This window comes from Triticum dicoccoides, chromosome 7B (genome assembly GCF_002162155.2).
Source record: "Triticum dicoccoides isolate Atlit2015 ecotype Zavitan chromosome 7B, WEW_v2.0, whole genome shotgun sequence".
Lineage (NCBI taxonomy): Eukaryota > Viridiplantae > Streptophyta > Magnoliopsida > Poales > Poaceae > Triticum > Triticum dicoccoides.
The window spans coordinates 380,733,970-380,747,667 of NC_041393.1; positions in this window are offsets into that span (position 1 = coordinate 380,733,970).

The following is a 13,698-nucleotide window of genomic DNA, read 5'->3' on the forward strand; positions in this document are numbered from 1 at the left end:
CCAAGATGGTAGCCGAAGGCGAGGGGATCTAAATTTCCCAGATCGTCTTTTCTTTGCGTGTTTGTGTGTGGTTGGGGTGGTAAGAAGGGTGGGCTGTGGGCTGGAACATAAATGCCTACTCAGAGTTTAAGGAATGCTCGGCAGCTTAGCTCGTTAAACTCGTAGCTCACTTCTTAACAAACAGAGTCAAGTATGGATTTCAACTTATTAAACTTAACAAGCTTAATGAGCGAGCTAACGAGTTTCACGAGCAACTCGTTAAGCTTGTCAATACAATACGATGTACCCTCTCCTTCTGGAATTAGTTGTCGCTCAAATGGATGTATCTAGCACTGAATAGATACATTTGAGCGACAACTAATCCTACCAGAGTTTTTTGCTCGTTAAGCTTAACGAGCCGAGTAACTCGTTAATCCACCCCTAGGTGGATTAACGACATAGATACATTTGAGCGACAACTAATCATATCAGAGTTTTTTGCTCGTTAATCTTAACGAGCCGAGTAACTCATTAATCCACCCATAGGTGGGGCGGCGAGGCCGAGTAGGGCAACCCAACTGTAAACCAGCTGCAAAAACTGAGCTTGAAAAAAATCCATGTTTGTGCCTCTGTTTCCCTTATTAGACAACTAGATGATACCCACGCATTGCTGCGGGAATTGGTCTCAATATATTTCGAAGAGATTTGATTATGTGGAATATAAAAATTTATCTCTAAAATATTATTAAATATTATTTATATCTCCTCATGCATGGTTGCATGTGGGGTGGGTCTTTTCCCTTGCATGGTTGCATGTTGAGTGGGTCTTATCACATCCGTAATTATATGCTGATGTGACATGCTTTCAAGTTGAGATAAACAAGTTAGTGAGATCTATATATAGGATTTAAGGTGCACGCCAATTCATCGAAAACAAGTAAGCACAGACGCATAAGTAATGACATCAAGATTTGTTAACGAGGTTACCAACATGGCTACATGCTGGGGCATGACAACGGGCGCTCCTCGTCATGCACTAATGAAAAGTTTGTCAAGTCTGTTAGAGATATATTATGTATTTAGAGATTGTCTGGGATTAGATATGAATTTTTTCCTGAAGGAAATATGCCCTAGAGGCAACAATAAATTTGTTATTTTATATTTCCTTATATCATGATAAATGTTTATTATTCATGTTAGAATTGTATTAACCGGAAACTTGACACATGTGTGGATACATAGACAAAACACCGTGTCCCTAGTATGCCTCTACTAGACTAGCTCGTTGATCAAAGATGGTTAAGTTTCCTAGCCATGGACATGAGTTGTCATTTGATAAACGAGATCACATCATTAGTGGAATGATGTGATGGACAAGACCCATCCGTTAGCTTAGCATAATGATTGTTAAGTTTTTTTGCTACTGCTTTCTTCATGACTTATACATGTTCCTCTGACTATGAGATTGTGCAACTCCCGAATACCGGAGGAACACCTTGTGTGCTATCAAACGTCACAACGTAATTGGGTGATTATAAAGATGCTCTACAGGTGTCTCCGAAGGTTTTTGTTGGGTTGTCATAGATCGAGAATAGGATTTGTCACTCCGTGTATAGGAGAGGTATCTCTGGGCCCTCTCGGTAATTCTCATCACTATAAGACTTGCGAGCAATGTGACTAATGAGTTAGTTGCGGGATGAAGCATTACGGAACGAGTAAAGAGACTTGCTGGTAACGAGATTGAACCAGGTATGATGATACCGACAATCGAATCTCGGGCAAGTAACTGTGACAGCCTGGATTTTGCCTTCTCTCTTTTTACCGGACTTGCCTTCTCTCTCTTTCCCGACTTGGTTTTCATCGTGGTTTTTGCCTTGATTTGATTTGGTTTTTGGATCAATTCAAGTGGACTTGTCACTTGGGCATATCCTTGGCTTTCACCCAAGTAACCCATCCACCTTACTCCTCCCACAAATCCCCAAAATAATAAAATGAATATTTTTCCTAAAAGGAAAATATTCATTTTTCTCTCTTAAGTCCATTTCAGAACCTTGTGCTCCAAAGCAACCTCAATTTTTCTTGCTCGGAAAAATCTGAGATAATTCCTAAATATTCTTAGGATCATGGCACATCTCCTCATGCAAAAATATTGCATCACTTCTTGTAATATTTTTGCTGTAGAAAATCTTTTCACTTCTGGACCAGAAATGCACTTTGTACAGCAAGTGCATTTTCCCCTAAGCTTTTAGCCTTGAGCTTTCTTGAGCTTAAACACCCTCCTACAAAACCCTAAACCCCAGGAAATTAGCCCTAATGGCCTTCTAGAAGGTGGCCAAACTTGGCGACCAAGTTTCTGCCCGGAAACTTGCCAGCTTGGTAAAGTCGCGTTTGGTCGGCCTGGGTATGATCCATCACCTCTCCTAGACTAAACACTGCATGGTCGATAGCGTGGACAAGGTTTGGCAGCTCCTGGGCGTCGTTTTGACCATGCCAGCATGGTGACCGCGCGTGGACACGGTGCCTGGCATGCGTCTCGACGCGCTCTGGCTGGCGCTTTGCATTCTGTTTCGCGCGTGTGCATGCCAACGCTCGCCTCCGACTGCTGCAACGTGCCACAACCCTCGACCCATCACCCTTGACCCCTCCTTGGCGCTTGCCGATGCTAGAGTTGCCGCAGCAAGCCAGTCCAGTCGCGGCCAAAATGGCACAGTGCGCGCGTGTGCTTGTCCCCATCTCCAATCGCCTTCTGTGCTTGTCCGCGAGCATGGGCAAGCGCTGGCGTTGACGCTGCGCCCTGTCCCCTCGCGTTGGAGCCTCTCGTCGACTTTCGCCGCGTGTCCAGAGCGTTCCAGCGGCGACACGTTCCCCCCTCCCCTCTTGCTCCGGCTATATAAGCCACCCCCGACTCGAATCCTGGCCACGCAACACTCCACACAACCACCACGAACACGTAGAACGACCGTAGTTTGGTCGGGCAGGCCTCTGGCCGTCGCCCCAACCCGAGGACTCCGGCGATCCCCGCGGTCCAGCCACCGCTCTCCAGGGCCTCTCGAGCTCAAGCAGCTGCTTGGGCAGGGCCTTGGTATTCTTCTGGAGCTGCCTAGACCCCGCCAAGCCCTCGGAGTTGCCTCTCGCCGCCATCTTCTTCTTCTCCGGTGAACCCCGCCCGCCACTGAAGCTTGCGAGCTCGACTGCGACCAGCTCCGTCCACCTCTCGCCAAGCCACGGGTACAGGCAGATGCGCCGTGAGCCCTGCTTCCAATCTATCCCTCTAGCCTAGCCCCAAACCCCCTCGTCGCCGGCGTGAGCCCCGACGAAGCGCCGCCCCTCCTCTGATCTCGATCCCCTCTCTCTTTCCTGACTGGTGGGGCCCAGTGTCAGCCTCACCACTCGTGCCCGAAGCAGTACGAGTGGAGGCGTACTCCCGCTTTACGCCTTTGACGTCACCCCCCCAGGATTTTCTGTTAATTCAAATTTATTCAGAAATTTGACCAAACTTTGACCAGCCATAACTTTTAAAGCACAAGTCCAAATGAATTGATTCTTTTGCATTGTCTTTGTTACAGAAAGCCCTAGTAGCACACCAAAAGGTGAATTTTTCCTTGCTGTCTAGAATTTCTGGTGATTTTCAGAAGGTGTTTTGACATTTATTTTTGTGGCTTTTAAATATTTTCAGAAGGAGGATCTTGCCTTGAAGCTAACCAAGAGGAGTGTGACCCTCCTCTGCACTAAGGCAAGCCACAGCATCACTTGGATGGTGTTATTTCAATATCTATGATTTTCTACTTGAATATGAGTCTTTATTTGCATTTAAAATTTGATAAATAACTTTGGTTAATTGCTAGTTACTTTACCATGCTTGCTATGCTTGTTTTAGCTTCTGGTTGAATGCATGAACTTGTTTGGCTTAGTAGAGTAATATTTTGCACTATGAAAATTGCTATGGAAAGTAATGATAGTTATTTTGCTAGTAATGGTTTTATTTAAATAATGAACTAATAAAAATATTACTTGGTTATAAAAATAAGTTATAACTAGAGAAGTTTGATTCTTAGTATTGCAAGATGCATATGTTGTTAAGTTTGATCCATGATTATGAGTTGTTTGATTTGCATGACGAGTAGTTGCATGATCATTTCGATTATATCATGTTAGTAACAAAAAGTTTTTCTGAAAGTTAAAACTTGATTAAGTTCAACTTTCATAATTAATATTGCAAACTAGTAATTGTTGTGATGCATTGTTTCATGGTGAACCGTGAACACTCGAGGTGTTCATGAGTGATTGGTTTCAGGTGTGACCCCGGTGTGGTCACAGTTTGGTTACGAGGTAACCGTCTGGTAAGCGAGTCTGTGTGACTCGGTGCGCTGTTTGGTTGTGCTGCATAGCTTTGCTTTTGTAGTAGTTTCTTGCATTAATTTAACTTGAGTAATTATCATGATATTGTCTGTCACCGTGCTTATGTTTGTTGTGAGCTTGCAAGTACATTCAATGTACTGACCTAGCGTGTCATGCCAGCTTTCAGGCAAGTGGATTCGCATCGGAGCACTTCTCGTGTCTAGGCCGTGTTCACGTCGGTGTCCCTGTGCCATGGAGTTCCGGTACGTCGTTCTTCCGCTGCCACGTAGTTTCGTGTGATCGAGGCCCCAACCATGTTCATTAAATAATGTACATACTGTCCAGCAGCACCGTGCGTGTCGCTTGGCCTCGAATCTCGATGTAATATCAGACCTTTGTACCATGCTAGTATCAATAAAGCGGTTATTTCTGTACCATGTTATTGTGTATTGCCAGAAGATTCGATCTCTGGGCTGGCAATGCAGGGAAAACTGGTTGCTCTGAGCCGGGGTGCCACAACGTTTGGTATCAGAGCCACGCGGATTGTAGGACACGCTAGACCGGTAGTGCGTTAGTAAAATGGTAGATAGTTTCGTTTGAGTGCCGGTAGACATAGGGGTTGGTTGTTGCATTGCATGCATGACTTATTGTTGTTATTACTAACCGTATGGTTTGTGAGTGTAGATGGCACCAGTACCGATCTTGTACCATCCTGAGCCAGCTCCGTGCACATCGCCGCACCTGCTTCAGAACGTGTGATGACGACTCTATCCAGAGGGTGCTGGTCCAGAGTATCGGGTGTATCGCGAGCAGCTGGCCTGTGCAGTGTATGAGTATTATGATGAGGTCACTCTACACCACAGTTTCCCATCCGGTTCTTACACTCGTTCGTCTAAGGGTGATCTTGCTTCTACGCCATCTCAGGCGGTTCAGTTTGCTGCTATCGAGGCTCTTGTAGACTTGCGCTACAATGAGGTTCGCATGCACACCCACCCTGGACTTTTTTTCTACCCATCTCTGCACGAGAATGGGCGTATCCGCTTTCCTTTGATTAATCCGGCGTGCGATCGTCCCACTAGCCACCTTGCACACTACACGTCCCACTAGCCACCTTGCACGCTACATCACCGCTAGCTATCTCCTTAACTACGAGTTAGCTCGGGAGCTCTCAGGCGCTCGCGCCGCTCTCGCTGCTATTCGCATAAGGAACCCTCTTCCCGCTATCATCTACACTTCTGCTCCTCCCACCTTCGTTCCTACGACGACCTCGCAGGGTACCGTTAACCCTTTGATGGTGAACCCTCGCAGCGCTCCTGCTGCATGGTCTTCTCTTGTCGCTACTCCTGCCGCTCCTATGCTTAGATCCCATCCCCCGCCTGCCCCTCAGGGAGAGCCCTCAATGCAGCGCCAGCGCACCACTCTTCCCTCGGAGGTCTCTACTATCAGTTCAGGATTTGGGTCCGGTTCAGGAGACGAGCCTGCAGCAGCACCATCCAAGCAGTAGATCGTTAGAGTATCGTGGTAGTCATGAGCATGATGTATGGCTGTAATCGCACTTGTCATGATGCGTAGTTTCATGTACAAGGGTAGTAGACCCATTGCGATGTTTATTTTTATGTTGGGACTATGTATAATTATGTTGGATTTTCTTTTCGACTTGGTTTTATTCACGGCTTTCTTCCGGGATTTGTCATTGATTTTTCACCCATTTTGGAATTTTCTCATCATGGTTTCTATGTATTGGGAAAACAAAAAATAGGATGCCACGTGGAGGCAGCAGCAGTCAAGTTGGTGAGGATGTCCCTGTCCGTCGTTCCGCAAGACAGGCAGGACATTCCCCTGAACCATACCAGCCACCTCCGCATCCACCGCCACAACCGCCTACTACCGAGCAAATCATGTTAATGTTTGAAGAAAGAAGGAGCAATGATCTGCTGGAAATACTGAAAAGTGTACAAGTTATGGTTGGGCAGAATGGAAACCAGAATGGCCATCATTCCAAGCTATCAGATTTTCAGCGAACCAAGCCTCCTAGTTTCAGCCATGCTACTGATCCTTTGGACACTGACGACTGGCTAAGGACCATTGAAAGAAAACTGGAAATTGCTCGCACAGACGATGGAGACAAGGTTCCCTTTGCAACGCATTATCTCAAAGGAGCTGCCGCTATATGGTGGGATAATGCCAAAGCAATATGGCCTGCCGACGAGGAAATTACTTGGACAAAATTCAAGGATCTCTTCCGCAAATATCATATTCCCACCGGAGTCATGAAGATCAAGCAACGCGAATTTCTCGCCCTCACTCAAGGCAGCATGACCATCGCCGAGTATCTGAATAAATTCAACCATCTGGCCCGCTATTCTCTCCATGATGTGGCCACCGAAGAGCGGAAGACCGACCAATTTCTTGGAGGCCTACACCAACATCTCCGGTGCACTCTCAGTATGTTTGATTTCCTAGACTTCCTGACTCTGGTGAACAAGGCCCTAATCGCCGAGAGGGAACACAAGCTCCTGCACGACAACAAGCCAGCCGCTAATGACCACAAGCGTAAATTCGAGCCCAAGAAGGATATGCAACCAGTGCAAAAGGCTCGTACATGGCAACAGACTCAGGTGGAGTACAAACCCAATTGGCAGCAGAACGTCAACATGACTACTACACAAGTCAACAATGTCGTGACCAGCCCGGTGCGCGACGATTGCCAGCGCAACAGTTCGTGCTTCAACTGTGGTCAAACCGGACACTACGCCCGACAGTGTCCCAAGAACACCAAGCACGTCGCTCCATTTCAGCCGCAAGTTAACTACATGGAGCAGTATTCCGCCCCCGATATAATTCAAGGGCAAGTTCATCACATCTCCGCAGACGAAGCCCAAGAGGACCCGGAAGTCGTCATTGGTATGTTTCCTGTTAATGGGATACCCGCCGTAATTTTATTTGACTCTGGGGCTTCCTACTCTTTTATTTCACAGGGTTTTGCTTCCCAAAACAATTTTCGTTGCTCGATTTTGGGAAAGCACATGCTAGTACAATCCCTGGGATCCATACTCAGAAGCAATCTCGTCTGCCGAAATTTGGAAATTGACATCAAGGGCGTCAAGTTTCCAACATCGTTGATAATCGTCGATTCCAACAAATTGGATGTCATTATGGGCATGTATTGGTTAACGCAATACCCAGTCTGCATCAGCTGTGCGACTAGAGAAGTTACCCTGAAAAATATGGAAGGTCGCACCACAAGTTTTTATGCCCGCAATCGCATCCCTCGAAGGATATGGTTTTCGCAGCCGTGGCAGAAGAGGTGGAATTGATTCCAGTGGTCAGCGAGTATCCAGATGTATTTCCTGAAGAATCACCCGGCATGCCACAAGACCGAGAATTGGAGTTTGCTATTGACTTGGTGCCTGGGACCACCTCGATACATAAGAAATATTATTGGATGCCCTCCTCAGAATTGGTGGAATTGAAGAAATAGCTGGATGAGATGCTGCAAAAAGGGTACATTCGTCCAAGCTCTTCACCATGGGGATCACCAGCAATCTTCATGGACAAAAAGGATGGCAGTCTACGAATGTGTGTAGACTACCGATAGTTGAATGACGTCACCATTAAAAACAAGTATCCACTGCCAAGGATTGACGATCTGTTTGATCAACTCAGTGGGGCCAATGTATTCTCAAAGATTGATTTGAGAACGGGATATCATCAACTCAAGATTAAGAAGGAAGATATTCCTAAGACCACGTTCACCACTTGGTACGGTCTTTACGAATACACTGTTATGTCCTTCGGCCTCACCAACGCTCCTGCATTCTTTATGCATATGATGAAAAAGGTGTTTATGGACTTCTTGGACAAATTTGTGGTGGTGTTCATTGATGACATCCTCATTTATTCCAAAAGCAAGGACGAACATAAGGAACATCTTCGCGCAGTTCTGCAATGACTTCGCGATCATCAATTGTATGCCAAATTCAGCAAATGTGAGTTTTGGCTCCAGCAAGTGGGATTCCTCGGACATATCCTCTCAGCAGAAGGAATCTCGGTGGACCCAAGAAAGGTAAAAGATCTACTTGATTGGTCCACACCCACCACCGTCTCAGAAATCTGGAGTTTCCTTGGACTGGCCGGATATTATCGCTGTTTTATCGAAGGATTCTCCAAGATCGCCAAGCCAATTATTGAGCTCCTCAAGAAAGACAAGAAGTTCGTATGGACTGAAGACTGCGAACGGAGCTTCAATGAGTTAAAAACCAGACTGACATCGGCACCCGTTTTAACTCTTCCAGATATGTACCACAGTTTCGATGTTTACTGTGACGCCTCCAGAAAAGGACTAGGGTGCGTACTCATGCAAGATGGCAAAGTGGTGGCCTATGCATTTCGACGACTGTGACAACATGAAGGAAATTATCCTACTCATGATTTGGAATTGTCCGCAGTGGTGAACGCTTTAAAAATCTGGAGACATTATCTGATTGGGAAGAAGTGCCAGATATTCACCGACCATAAAAGTCTCAAGTATATATTCACTCAGCCCGACTTGAACCTTCGACAGCGAAGATAGCTCGAGCTGGTTAAGGACTATGACCTCAGAATAAATTATCACCCAGGCAAAGCTAATGTGGTGGCTGGCGCTCTCAGCCGCAAACCCGCCAACCTCAATGCCCTAATGGATTCCTTGCCTCCAGAGCTCTATGAAGAAATCATGCAGCTGAATCTGGTAATCACTGACGCCCGTCTTACCAATATATTGGAAGTTGCTCCTACTCTTGAAGAAGAAATCCGCAGAGCCCAAGCGGATGATAAGGTGTTACAGATATATGTTCAGAAGCTGCACCAAGGGCAAGCACCTGATTTCACTATGGATCTGCAAGGTTCGCTAAGATTCCGAGGACGGCTTTGCATACCCAACCAAGACAGCCTGACGAAGAAAATATTGGCAGAAGCGCATGAAGCACCATACTCAATTCATCCCAGTGGTACCAAGATGTATGAGGATTTTCGTCAGATATTTTGGTGGAATGGAATGAAGAAACACATCACGTATTTTGTGGCCTGTTCGATATCTGAAATAAGGTAAAGGCGGAACACTAGAAACCCGCCGGACTCCTCCAGCCTCTGCCAGTATCCCAATGGAAATGGGACGATATTTGCATGGATTTCATCACCGGATTACCAAGGTCTCATCGAGGAAATGATGCGATATGGGTCATAGTGGACACTCTAACCAAGGTGGCACACTTCCTACCTATCCGGACCACATACCGTACAAATCAACTTGCACATCTGTATGTATCAAGAATCGTCAGTCTGCATGGAGTACCCAAGACTATCACCTCCGACAGAGGATCTCTATTCACATCCGCATTTTGGTCCCGACTTCATCAGGCATTGGGGACCGCTCTGAAGTACAACACGGCTTACCATCCTCAGACAGATGGACAGACTGAGCGAGTAAATCAAATACTCGAAGATATGCTCCGGGCATGTACATTGGCCCAAGGAACCAAGTGGGAAGACTGTCTGCCCTACGCCAAGTTTTCCTACAACAACAGTTTCCAGGCCAGCTTAAAGATGTCATCCTATGAAGCCCTGTATGGCCGGAAATGCCGCACCCCATTAAATTGGTCTCAAACCGGAGATAGCCGTATTTTCGGGACTGATTTAATGCTCGAAGCCGAGAAGTAAGTCAAGGAAATCCGAGACAGACTGCAACTGGCCAAATCTCGGCAGAAGAGCTACTATGATGCCAAACATCGTCAGATCAGCTTCGAACCTGGAGAACACGTATATCTCCGAGTCACCCCTATGAAAGGAGTCAAGAGGTTTCAGACCCGAGGGCAATTGGCACCCAGATATATCGGTCCAATCCTCGTCATGTCCAGAGTTGGAACCGTCGCCTACCAGTTGGAGTTGCCACCAGAATTGTCCGAAGTACACAACGTGTTTCACATCTCACAGCTAAGAAGATGCATCTCGCCCCCGAAGAAAAGGACGGATATATCAGAGATAGAATTGGCTAAGGATCTGACTTATGAGGAAAAGCCAATCAGAATATTGCATCAGACAGAAAGGGTCACTCGCAGCAAAGAGATAAGATTTTACAAGGTTCAGTGGGAGCATCACACCGAAGAAGAAGCAACCTGGGAAAGAGAGGAATTTTTAAGGACTGCATACCCAGAATGGTTTTCCCAAGCAACCGAATCTCGAGGACGAGATTCATCCTAAGTGGAGGAGGTTTGTGACAGCCTAGATTTTGCCTTCTCTCTTTTTACCGGACTTGCCTTCTCTCTCTTTCCGGACTTGGTTTTCATCATGGTTTTTGCCCTGATTTGATTTGGTTTTTGGATCAATTCAAATGGACTTGTCACTTGGGCATATCCTTAGCTTTCACCCAAGTGACCCATCCACCTTACTGCTCCCACAAATCCCCAAAATAATAAAATGAATATTTTTCCTAAAAGGAAAATATTCATTTTTCTCTCTTAAGTCCATTTCAGAACCTTGTGCTCCAAAGCAACCTCAATTTTTCTTGCTCAGAAAAACCTAAGATAATTCCTAAATATTCTTAGGATCATGGCACATCTCCCCATTAAAAAATATTGCATCACCTTTTGTAATATTTTTCGCTGTAGAAAATCTTTTCACTTCTGGACCAGAAATGCACTTTGTACAACAAGTGCATTTTCCCCTAAGCTTTTAGACTTGAGCTTTATTGAGCTTAAACACCCTCCTAACAAAACCTAAACCCTAGGAGATTAGCCCTAATGGCCTTCTAGAAGGTGGCCAAACTTGGCGACCAAGTTTCTGACCAGAAACTTGCCAGCTTGGTAGACTCGTGTCTGGTCGGCCTGGGTATGACCCATCACCTCTCCTAGACTAAACACTGCACGGTCGATAGCATGGACAAGGTTTGGAAGCTCCTGGGCGTTGTTTTGACCATGCCAGCATGGTGTCCATGCATGGACACGGTGCCTGGCATGCGTCTCGACGCGCTCTGGCTGGCGCTTTGCGTTCTGTTTCGCGCGTGTGCATGCCAGCGCTCGCCTCTGACTGCCGCAACGTGCCACAACCCTCGACCCATCACCCTTGACCCCTCCCTGGCGCTCGCTGCCGCCGCAACAAGCTAGTCCAATCGCGGCCAAAACGGCACAGTCCGTGCGTGTGCTTGTCCCCATCTCCAACCGCCTCCTGTGCTCGTCCACGAGCGTGGGCAAGCGCCGGCGTTGGCCTGCGCCCTGTCCCCTCGCATTGGAGCTTCTCATCGATGTTCGCCGCGTGTCCAGAGGGCTCCGGTGGCGACACGTTCCCCCCTCTTGCTCCGGCTATATAAGCCACCCCCGACTCGAATCCTGGCCGCGCAACACTCCACACAACCACCACGAACACGTAGAACGACCGCAGTTTGGTCGGGCAGGCCTCTGGCCGTCGCCCCGACTCGAGGACTCCGGCGATCCCCGCAGTCCAGCCGCCGCTCTCCAGGGCCTCTTGAGCTCAAGCAGCTGCTTGGGCAGGGCCTTGGTGGTCTGCTGGAGCTGCCTGGACCCTGCCAAGCCCTCGGAGTTGCCTCTCGCCGCCGTCTTCTTCTTCTCCGGCGAACCACGCCCGCCACCGAAGCTTGCGAGCTCGACTGCGACCAACTCCGTCCACCTCTCGCCAAGCCACGGGTATAGGTAGGAGCGCCGCGAGCCCTGCTTCCAATCTATCCCTCTAGCCTAGCCCCAAACCCCCTCGTCGCCGGCATGAGCCCCGGCGAAGCGCCGCCCCTCCTCTGATCTCGATCCCCTCCCTCTCTCCTGACTGGTGGGGCCTAGTGTCATCCTCACCACTTGCACCTGAAGCGGTACAAGTGGAGGCGCACTCCCGCTTTACGCCGTCGACGTCACCCCCCCAGGATTTTCTGTGAATTCAAATTTATTCAGAAATTTGACAGAACTTTGACTAGCCATAACTTTTAAACCACAAGTCCAAATGAATTGATTCTTTTTGTATTGTCCTTGTTATAGAAAGCTCTAGCAGCACACAAAAAGGTGGATTTTTCCTTGCTATCTTGAATTTTTGGTGATTTTTAGAAGGTGTTTTGACATTTATTTTTGTGGTTTTTAAATATTTTCAGAAGGAGGATCTTCCCTTGAAGCTAACCAGTAGGAGTGTGACCCTCCTCTACACTAAGGCAAGCCACAACATCATTTGGATGGTGTTATTTCAATATCTATGATTTTCTACTTGAATATGAGTATTTATTTGCATTTAAAATTTGATAAATAACTTTGGTTAATTGCTATTTACTTTACCATGCTTGCTATGCTTGTTTTAGCTTCTGGTTGAATGCATGAACTTGTTTGGCTTAGTAGAGTAATATTTTGCACTATGAAAATTGCTATGGAAAGTAATGATAGTTATTTTGCTAGTAATGGTTTCATTTAAATAATGAACTAATAAAAATATTACTTGGTTATAAAAATGAGTTATAACAAGAGAAGTTTGATTCTTAGTATTGCAAGATGCATATGTTGTTAAGTTTGATCCATGATTATGAGTTGTTTGATTTGCATGATGAGTAGTTGCATGATCATTTTGATTATATCATGTTAGTAACAAAAATTTTTTCTGACAGTTAAAACTTGATTAAGTTCAACTTTCATAATTAATATTGCAAACTAGTAATTGTTGTGATGCATTGTTTCGTGGTCAACCATGAACACTCGAGGTGTTCATGAGTGATTGGTTTCAGGTGTGACCCCGGTGTGGTCACAGTTTGGTGACGAGGTAACCGTCTGGTAAGCGAGTCCGTGTGACTCGGTGCGCTGTTTGGTTGTGCTGCATAGCTGTGCTTTTGTAGTAGTTTCTTGCATTAATTTAACTTGAGTAATTATCATGATATTGTCTGTCATCGTGCTTATGTTTGTTGTGAGCTTGCAAGTACATTCAATGTACTGACCTGGCGTGTCATGCCAGCTTTCAGGCAAGTTGATTCGCATCGGAGTGCATCTCGTGTCTAGGCCGTGTTCACGTCGGTGTCCCTGTGCCATGGAGTTCTGCTACGTCGTTCTTCCGCTGCCGCATAGTTTCGTGTGATCGAGGCCCCAACCATGTTCATTAAATAATGCACATACTGTCCAGCAGCACCGTGCGTGCCGCTTGGCCTCGAATCTCGATGTAATATCAGACCTTTGTACCACGCTAGTATCAATAAAGCGGTTATTTCTGTACCATGTTGTTGTGTATTGCCAGAAGACCCGATCTCTGGGCTAGCAATGCAGGGTAGACCGGTTGCTCTGAGCCGGGGTGCCACAGTAACATACCGATGACAAAGGGAACAACGTATGTTGTTGTGCGGTTTGACCGATAAATATATTCGTAGAATATGTA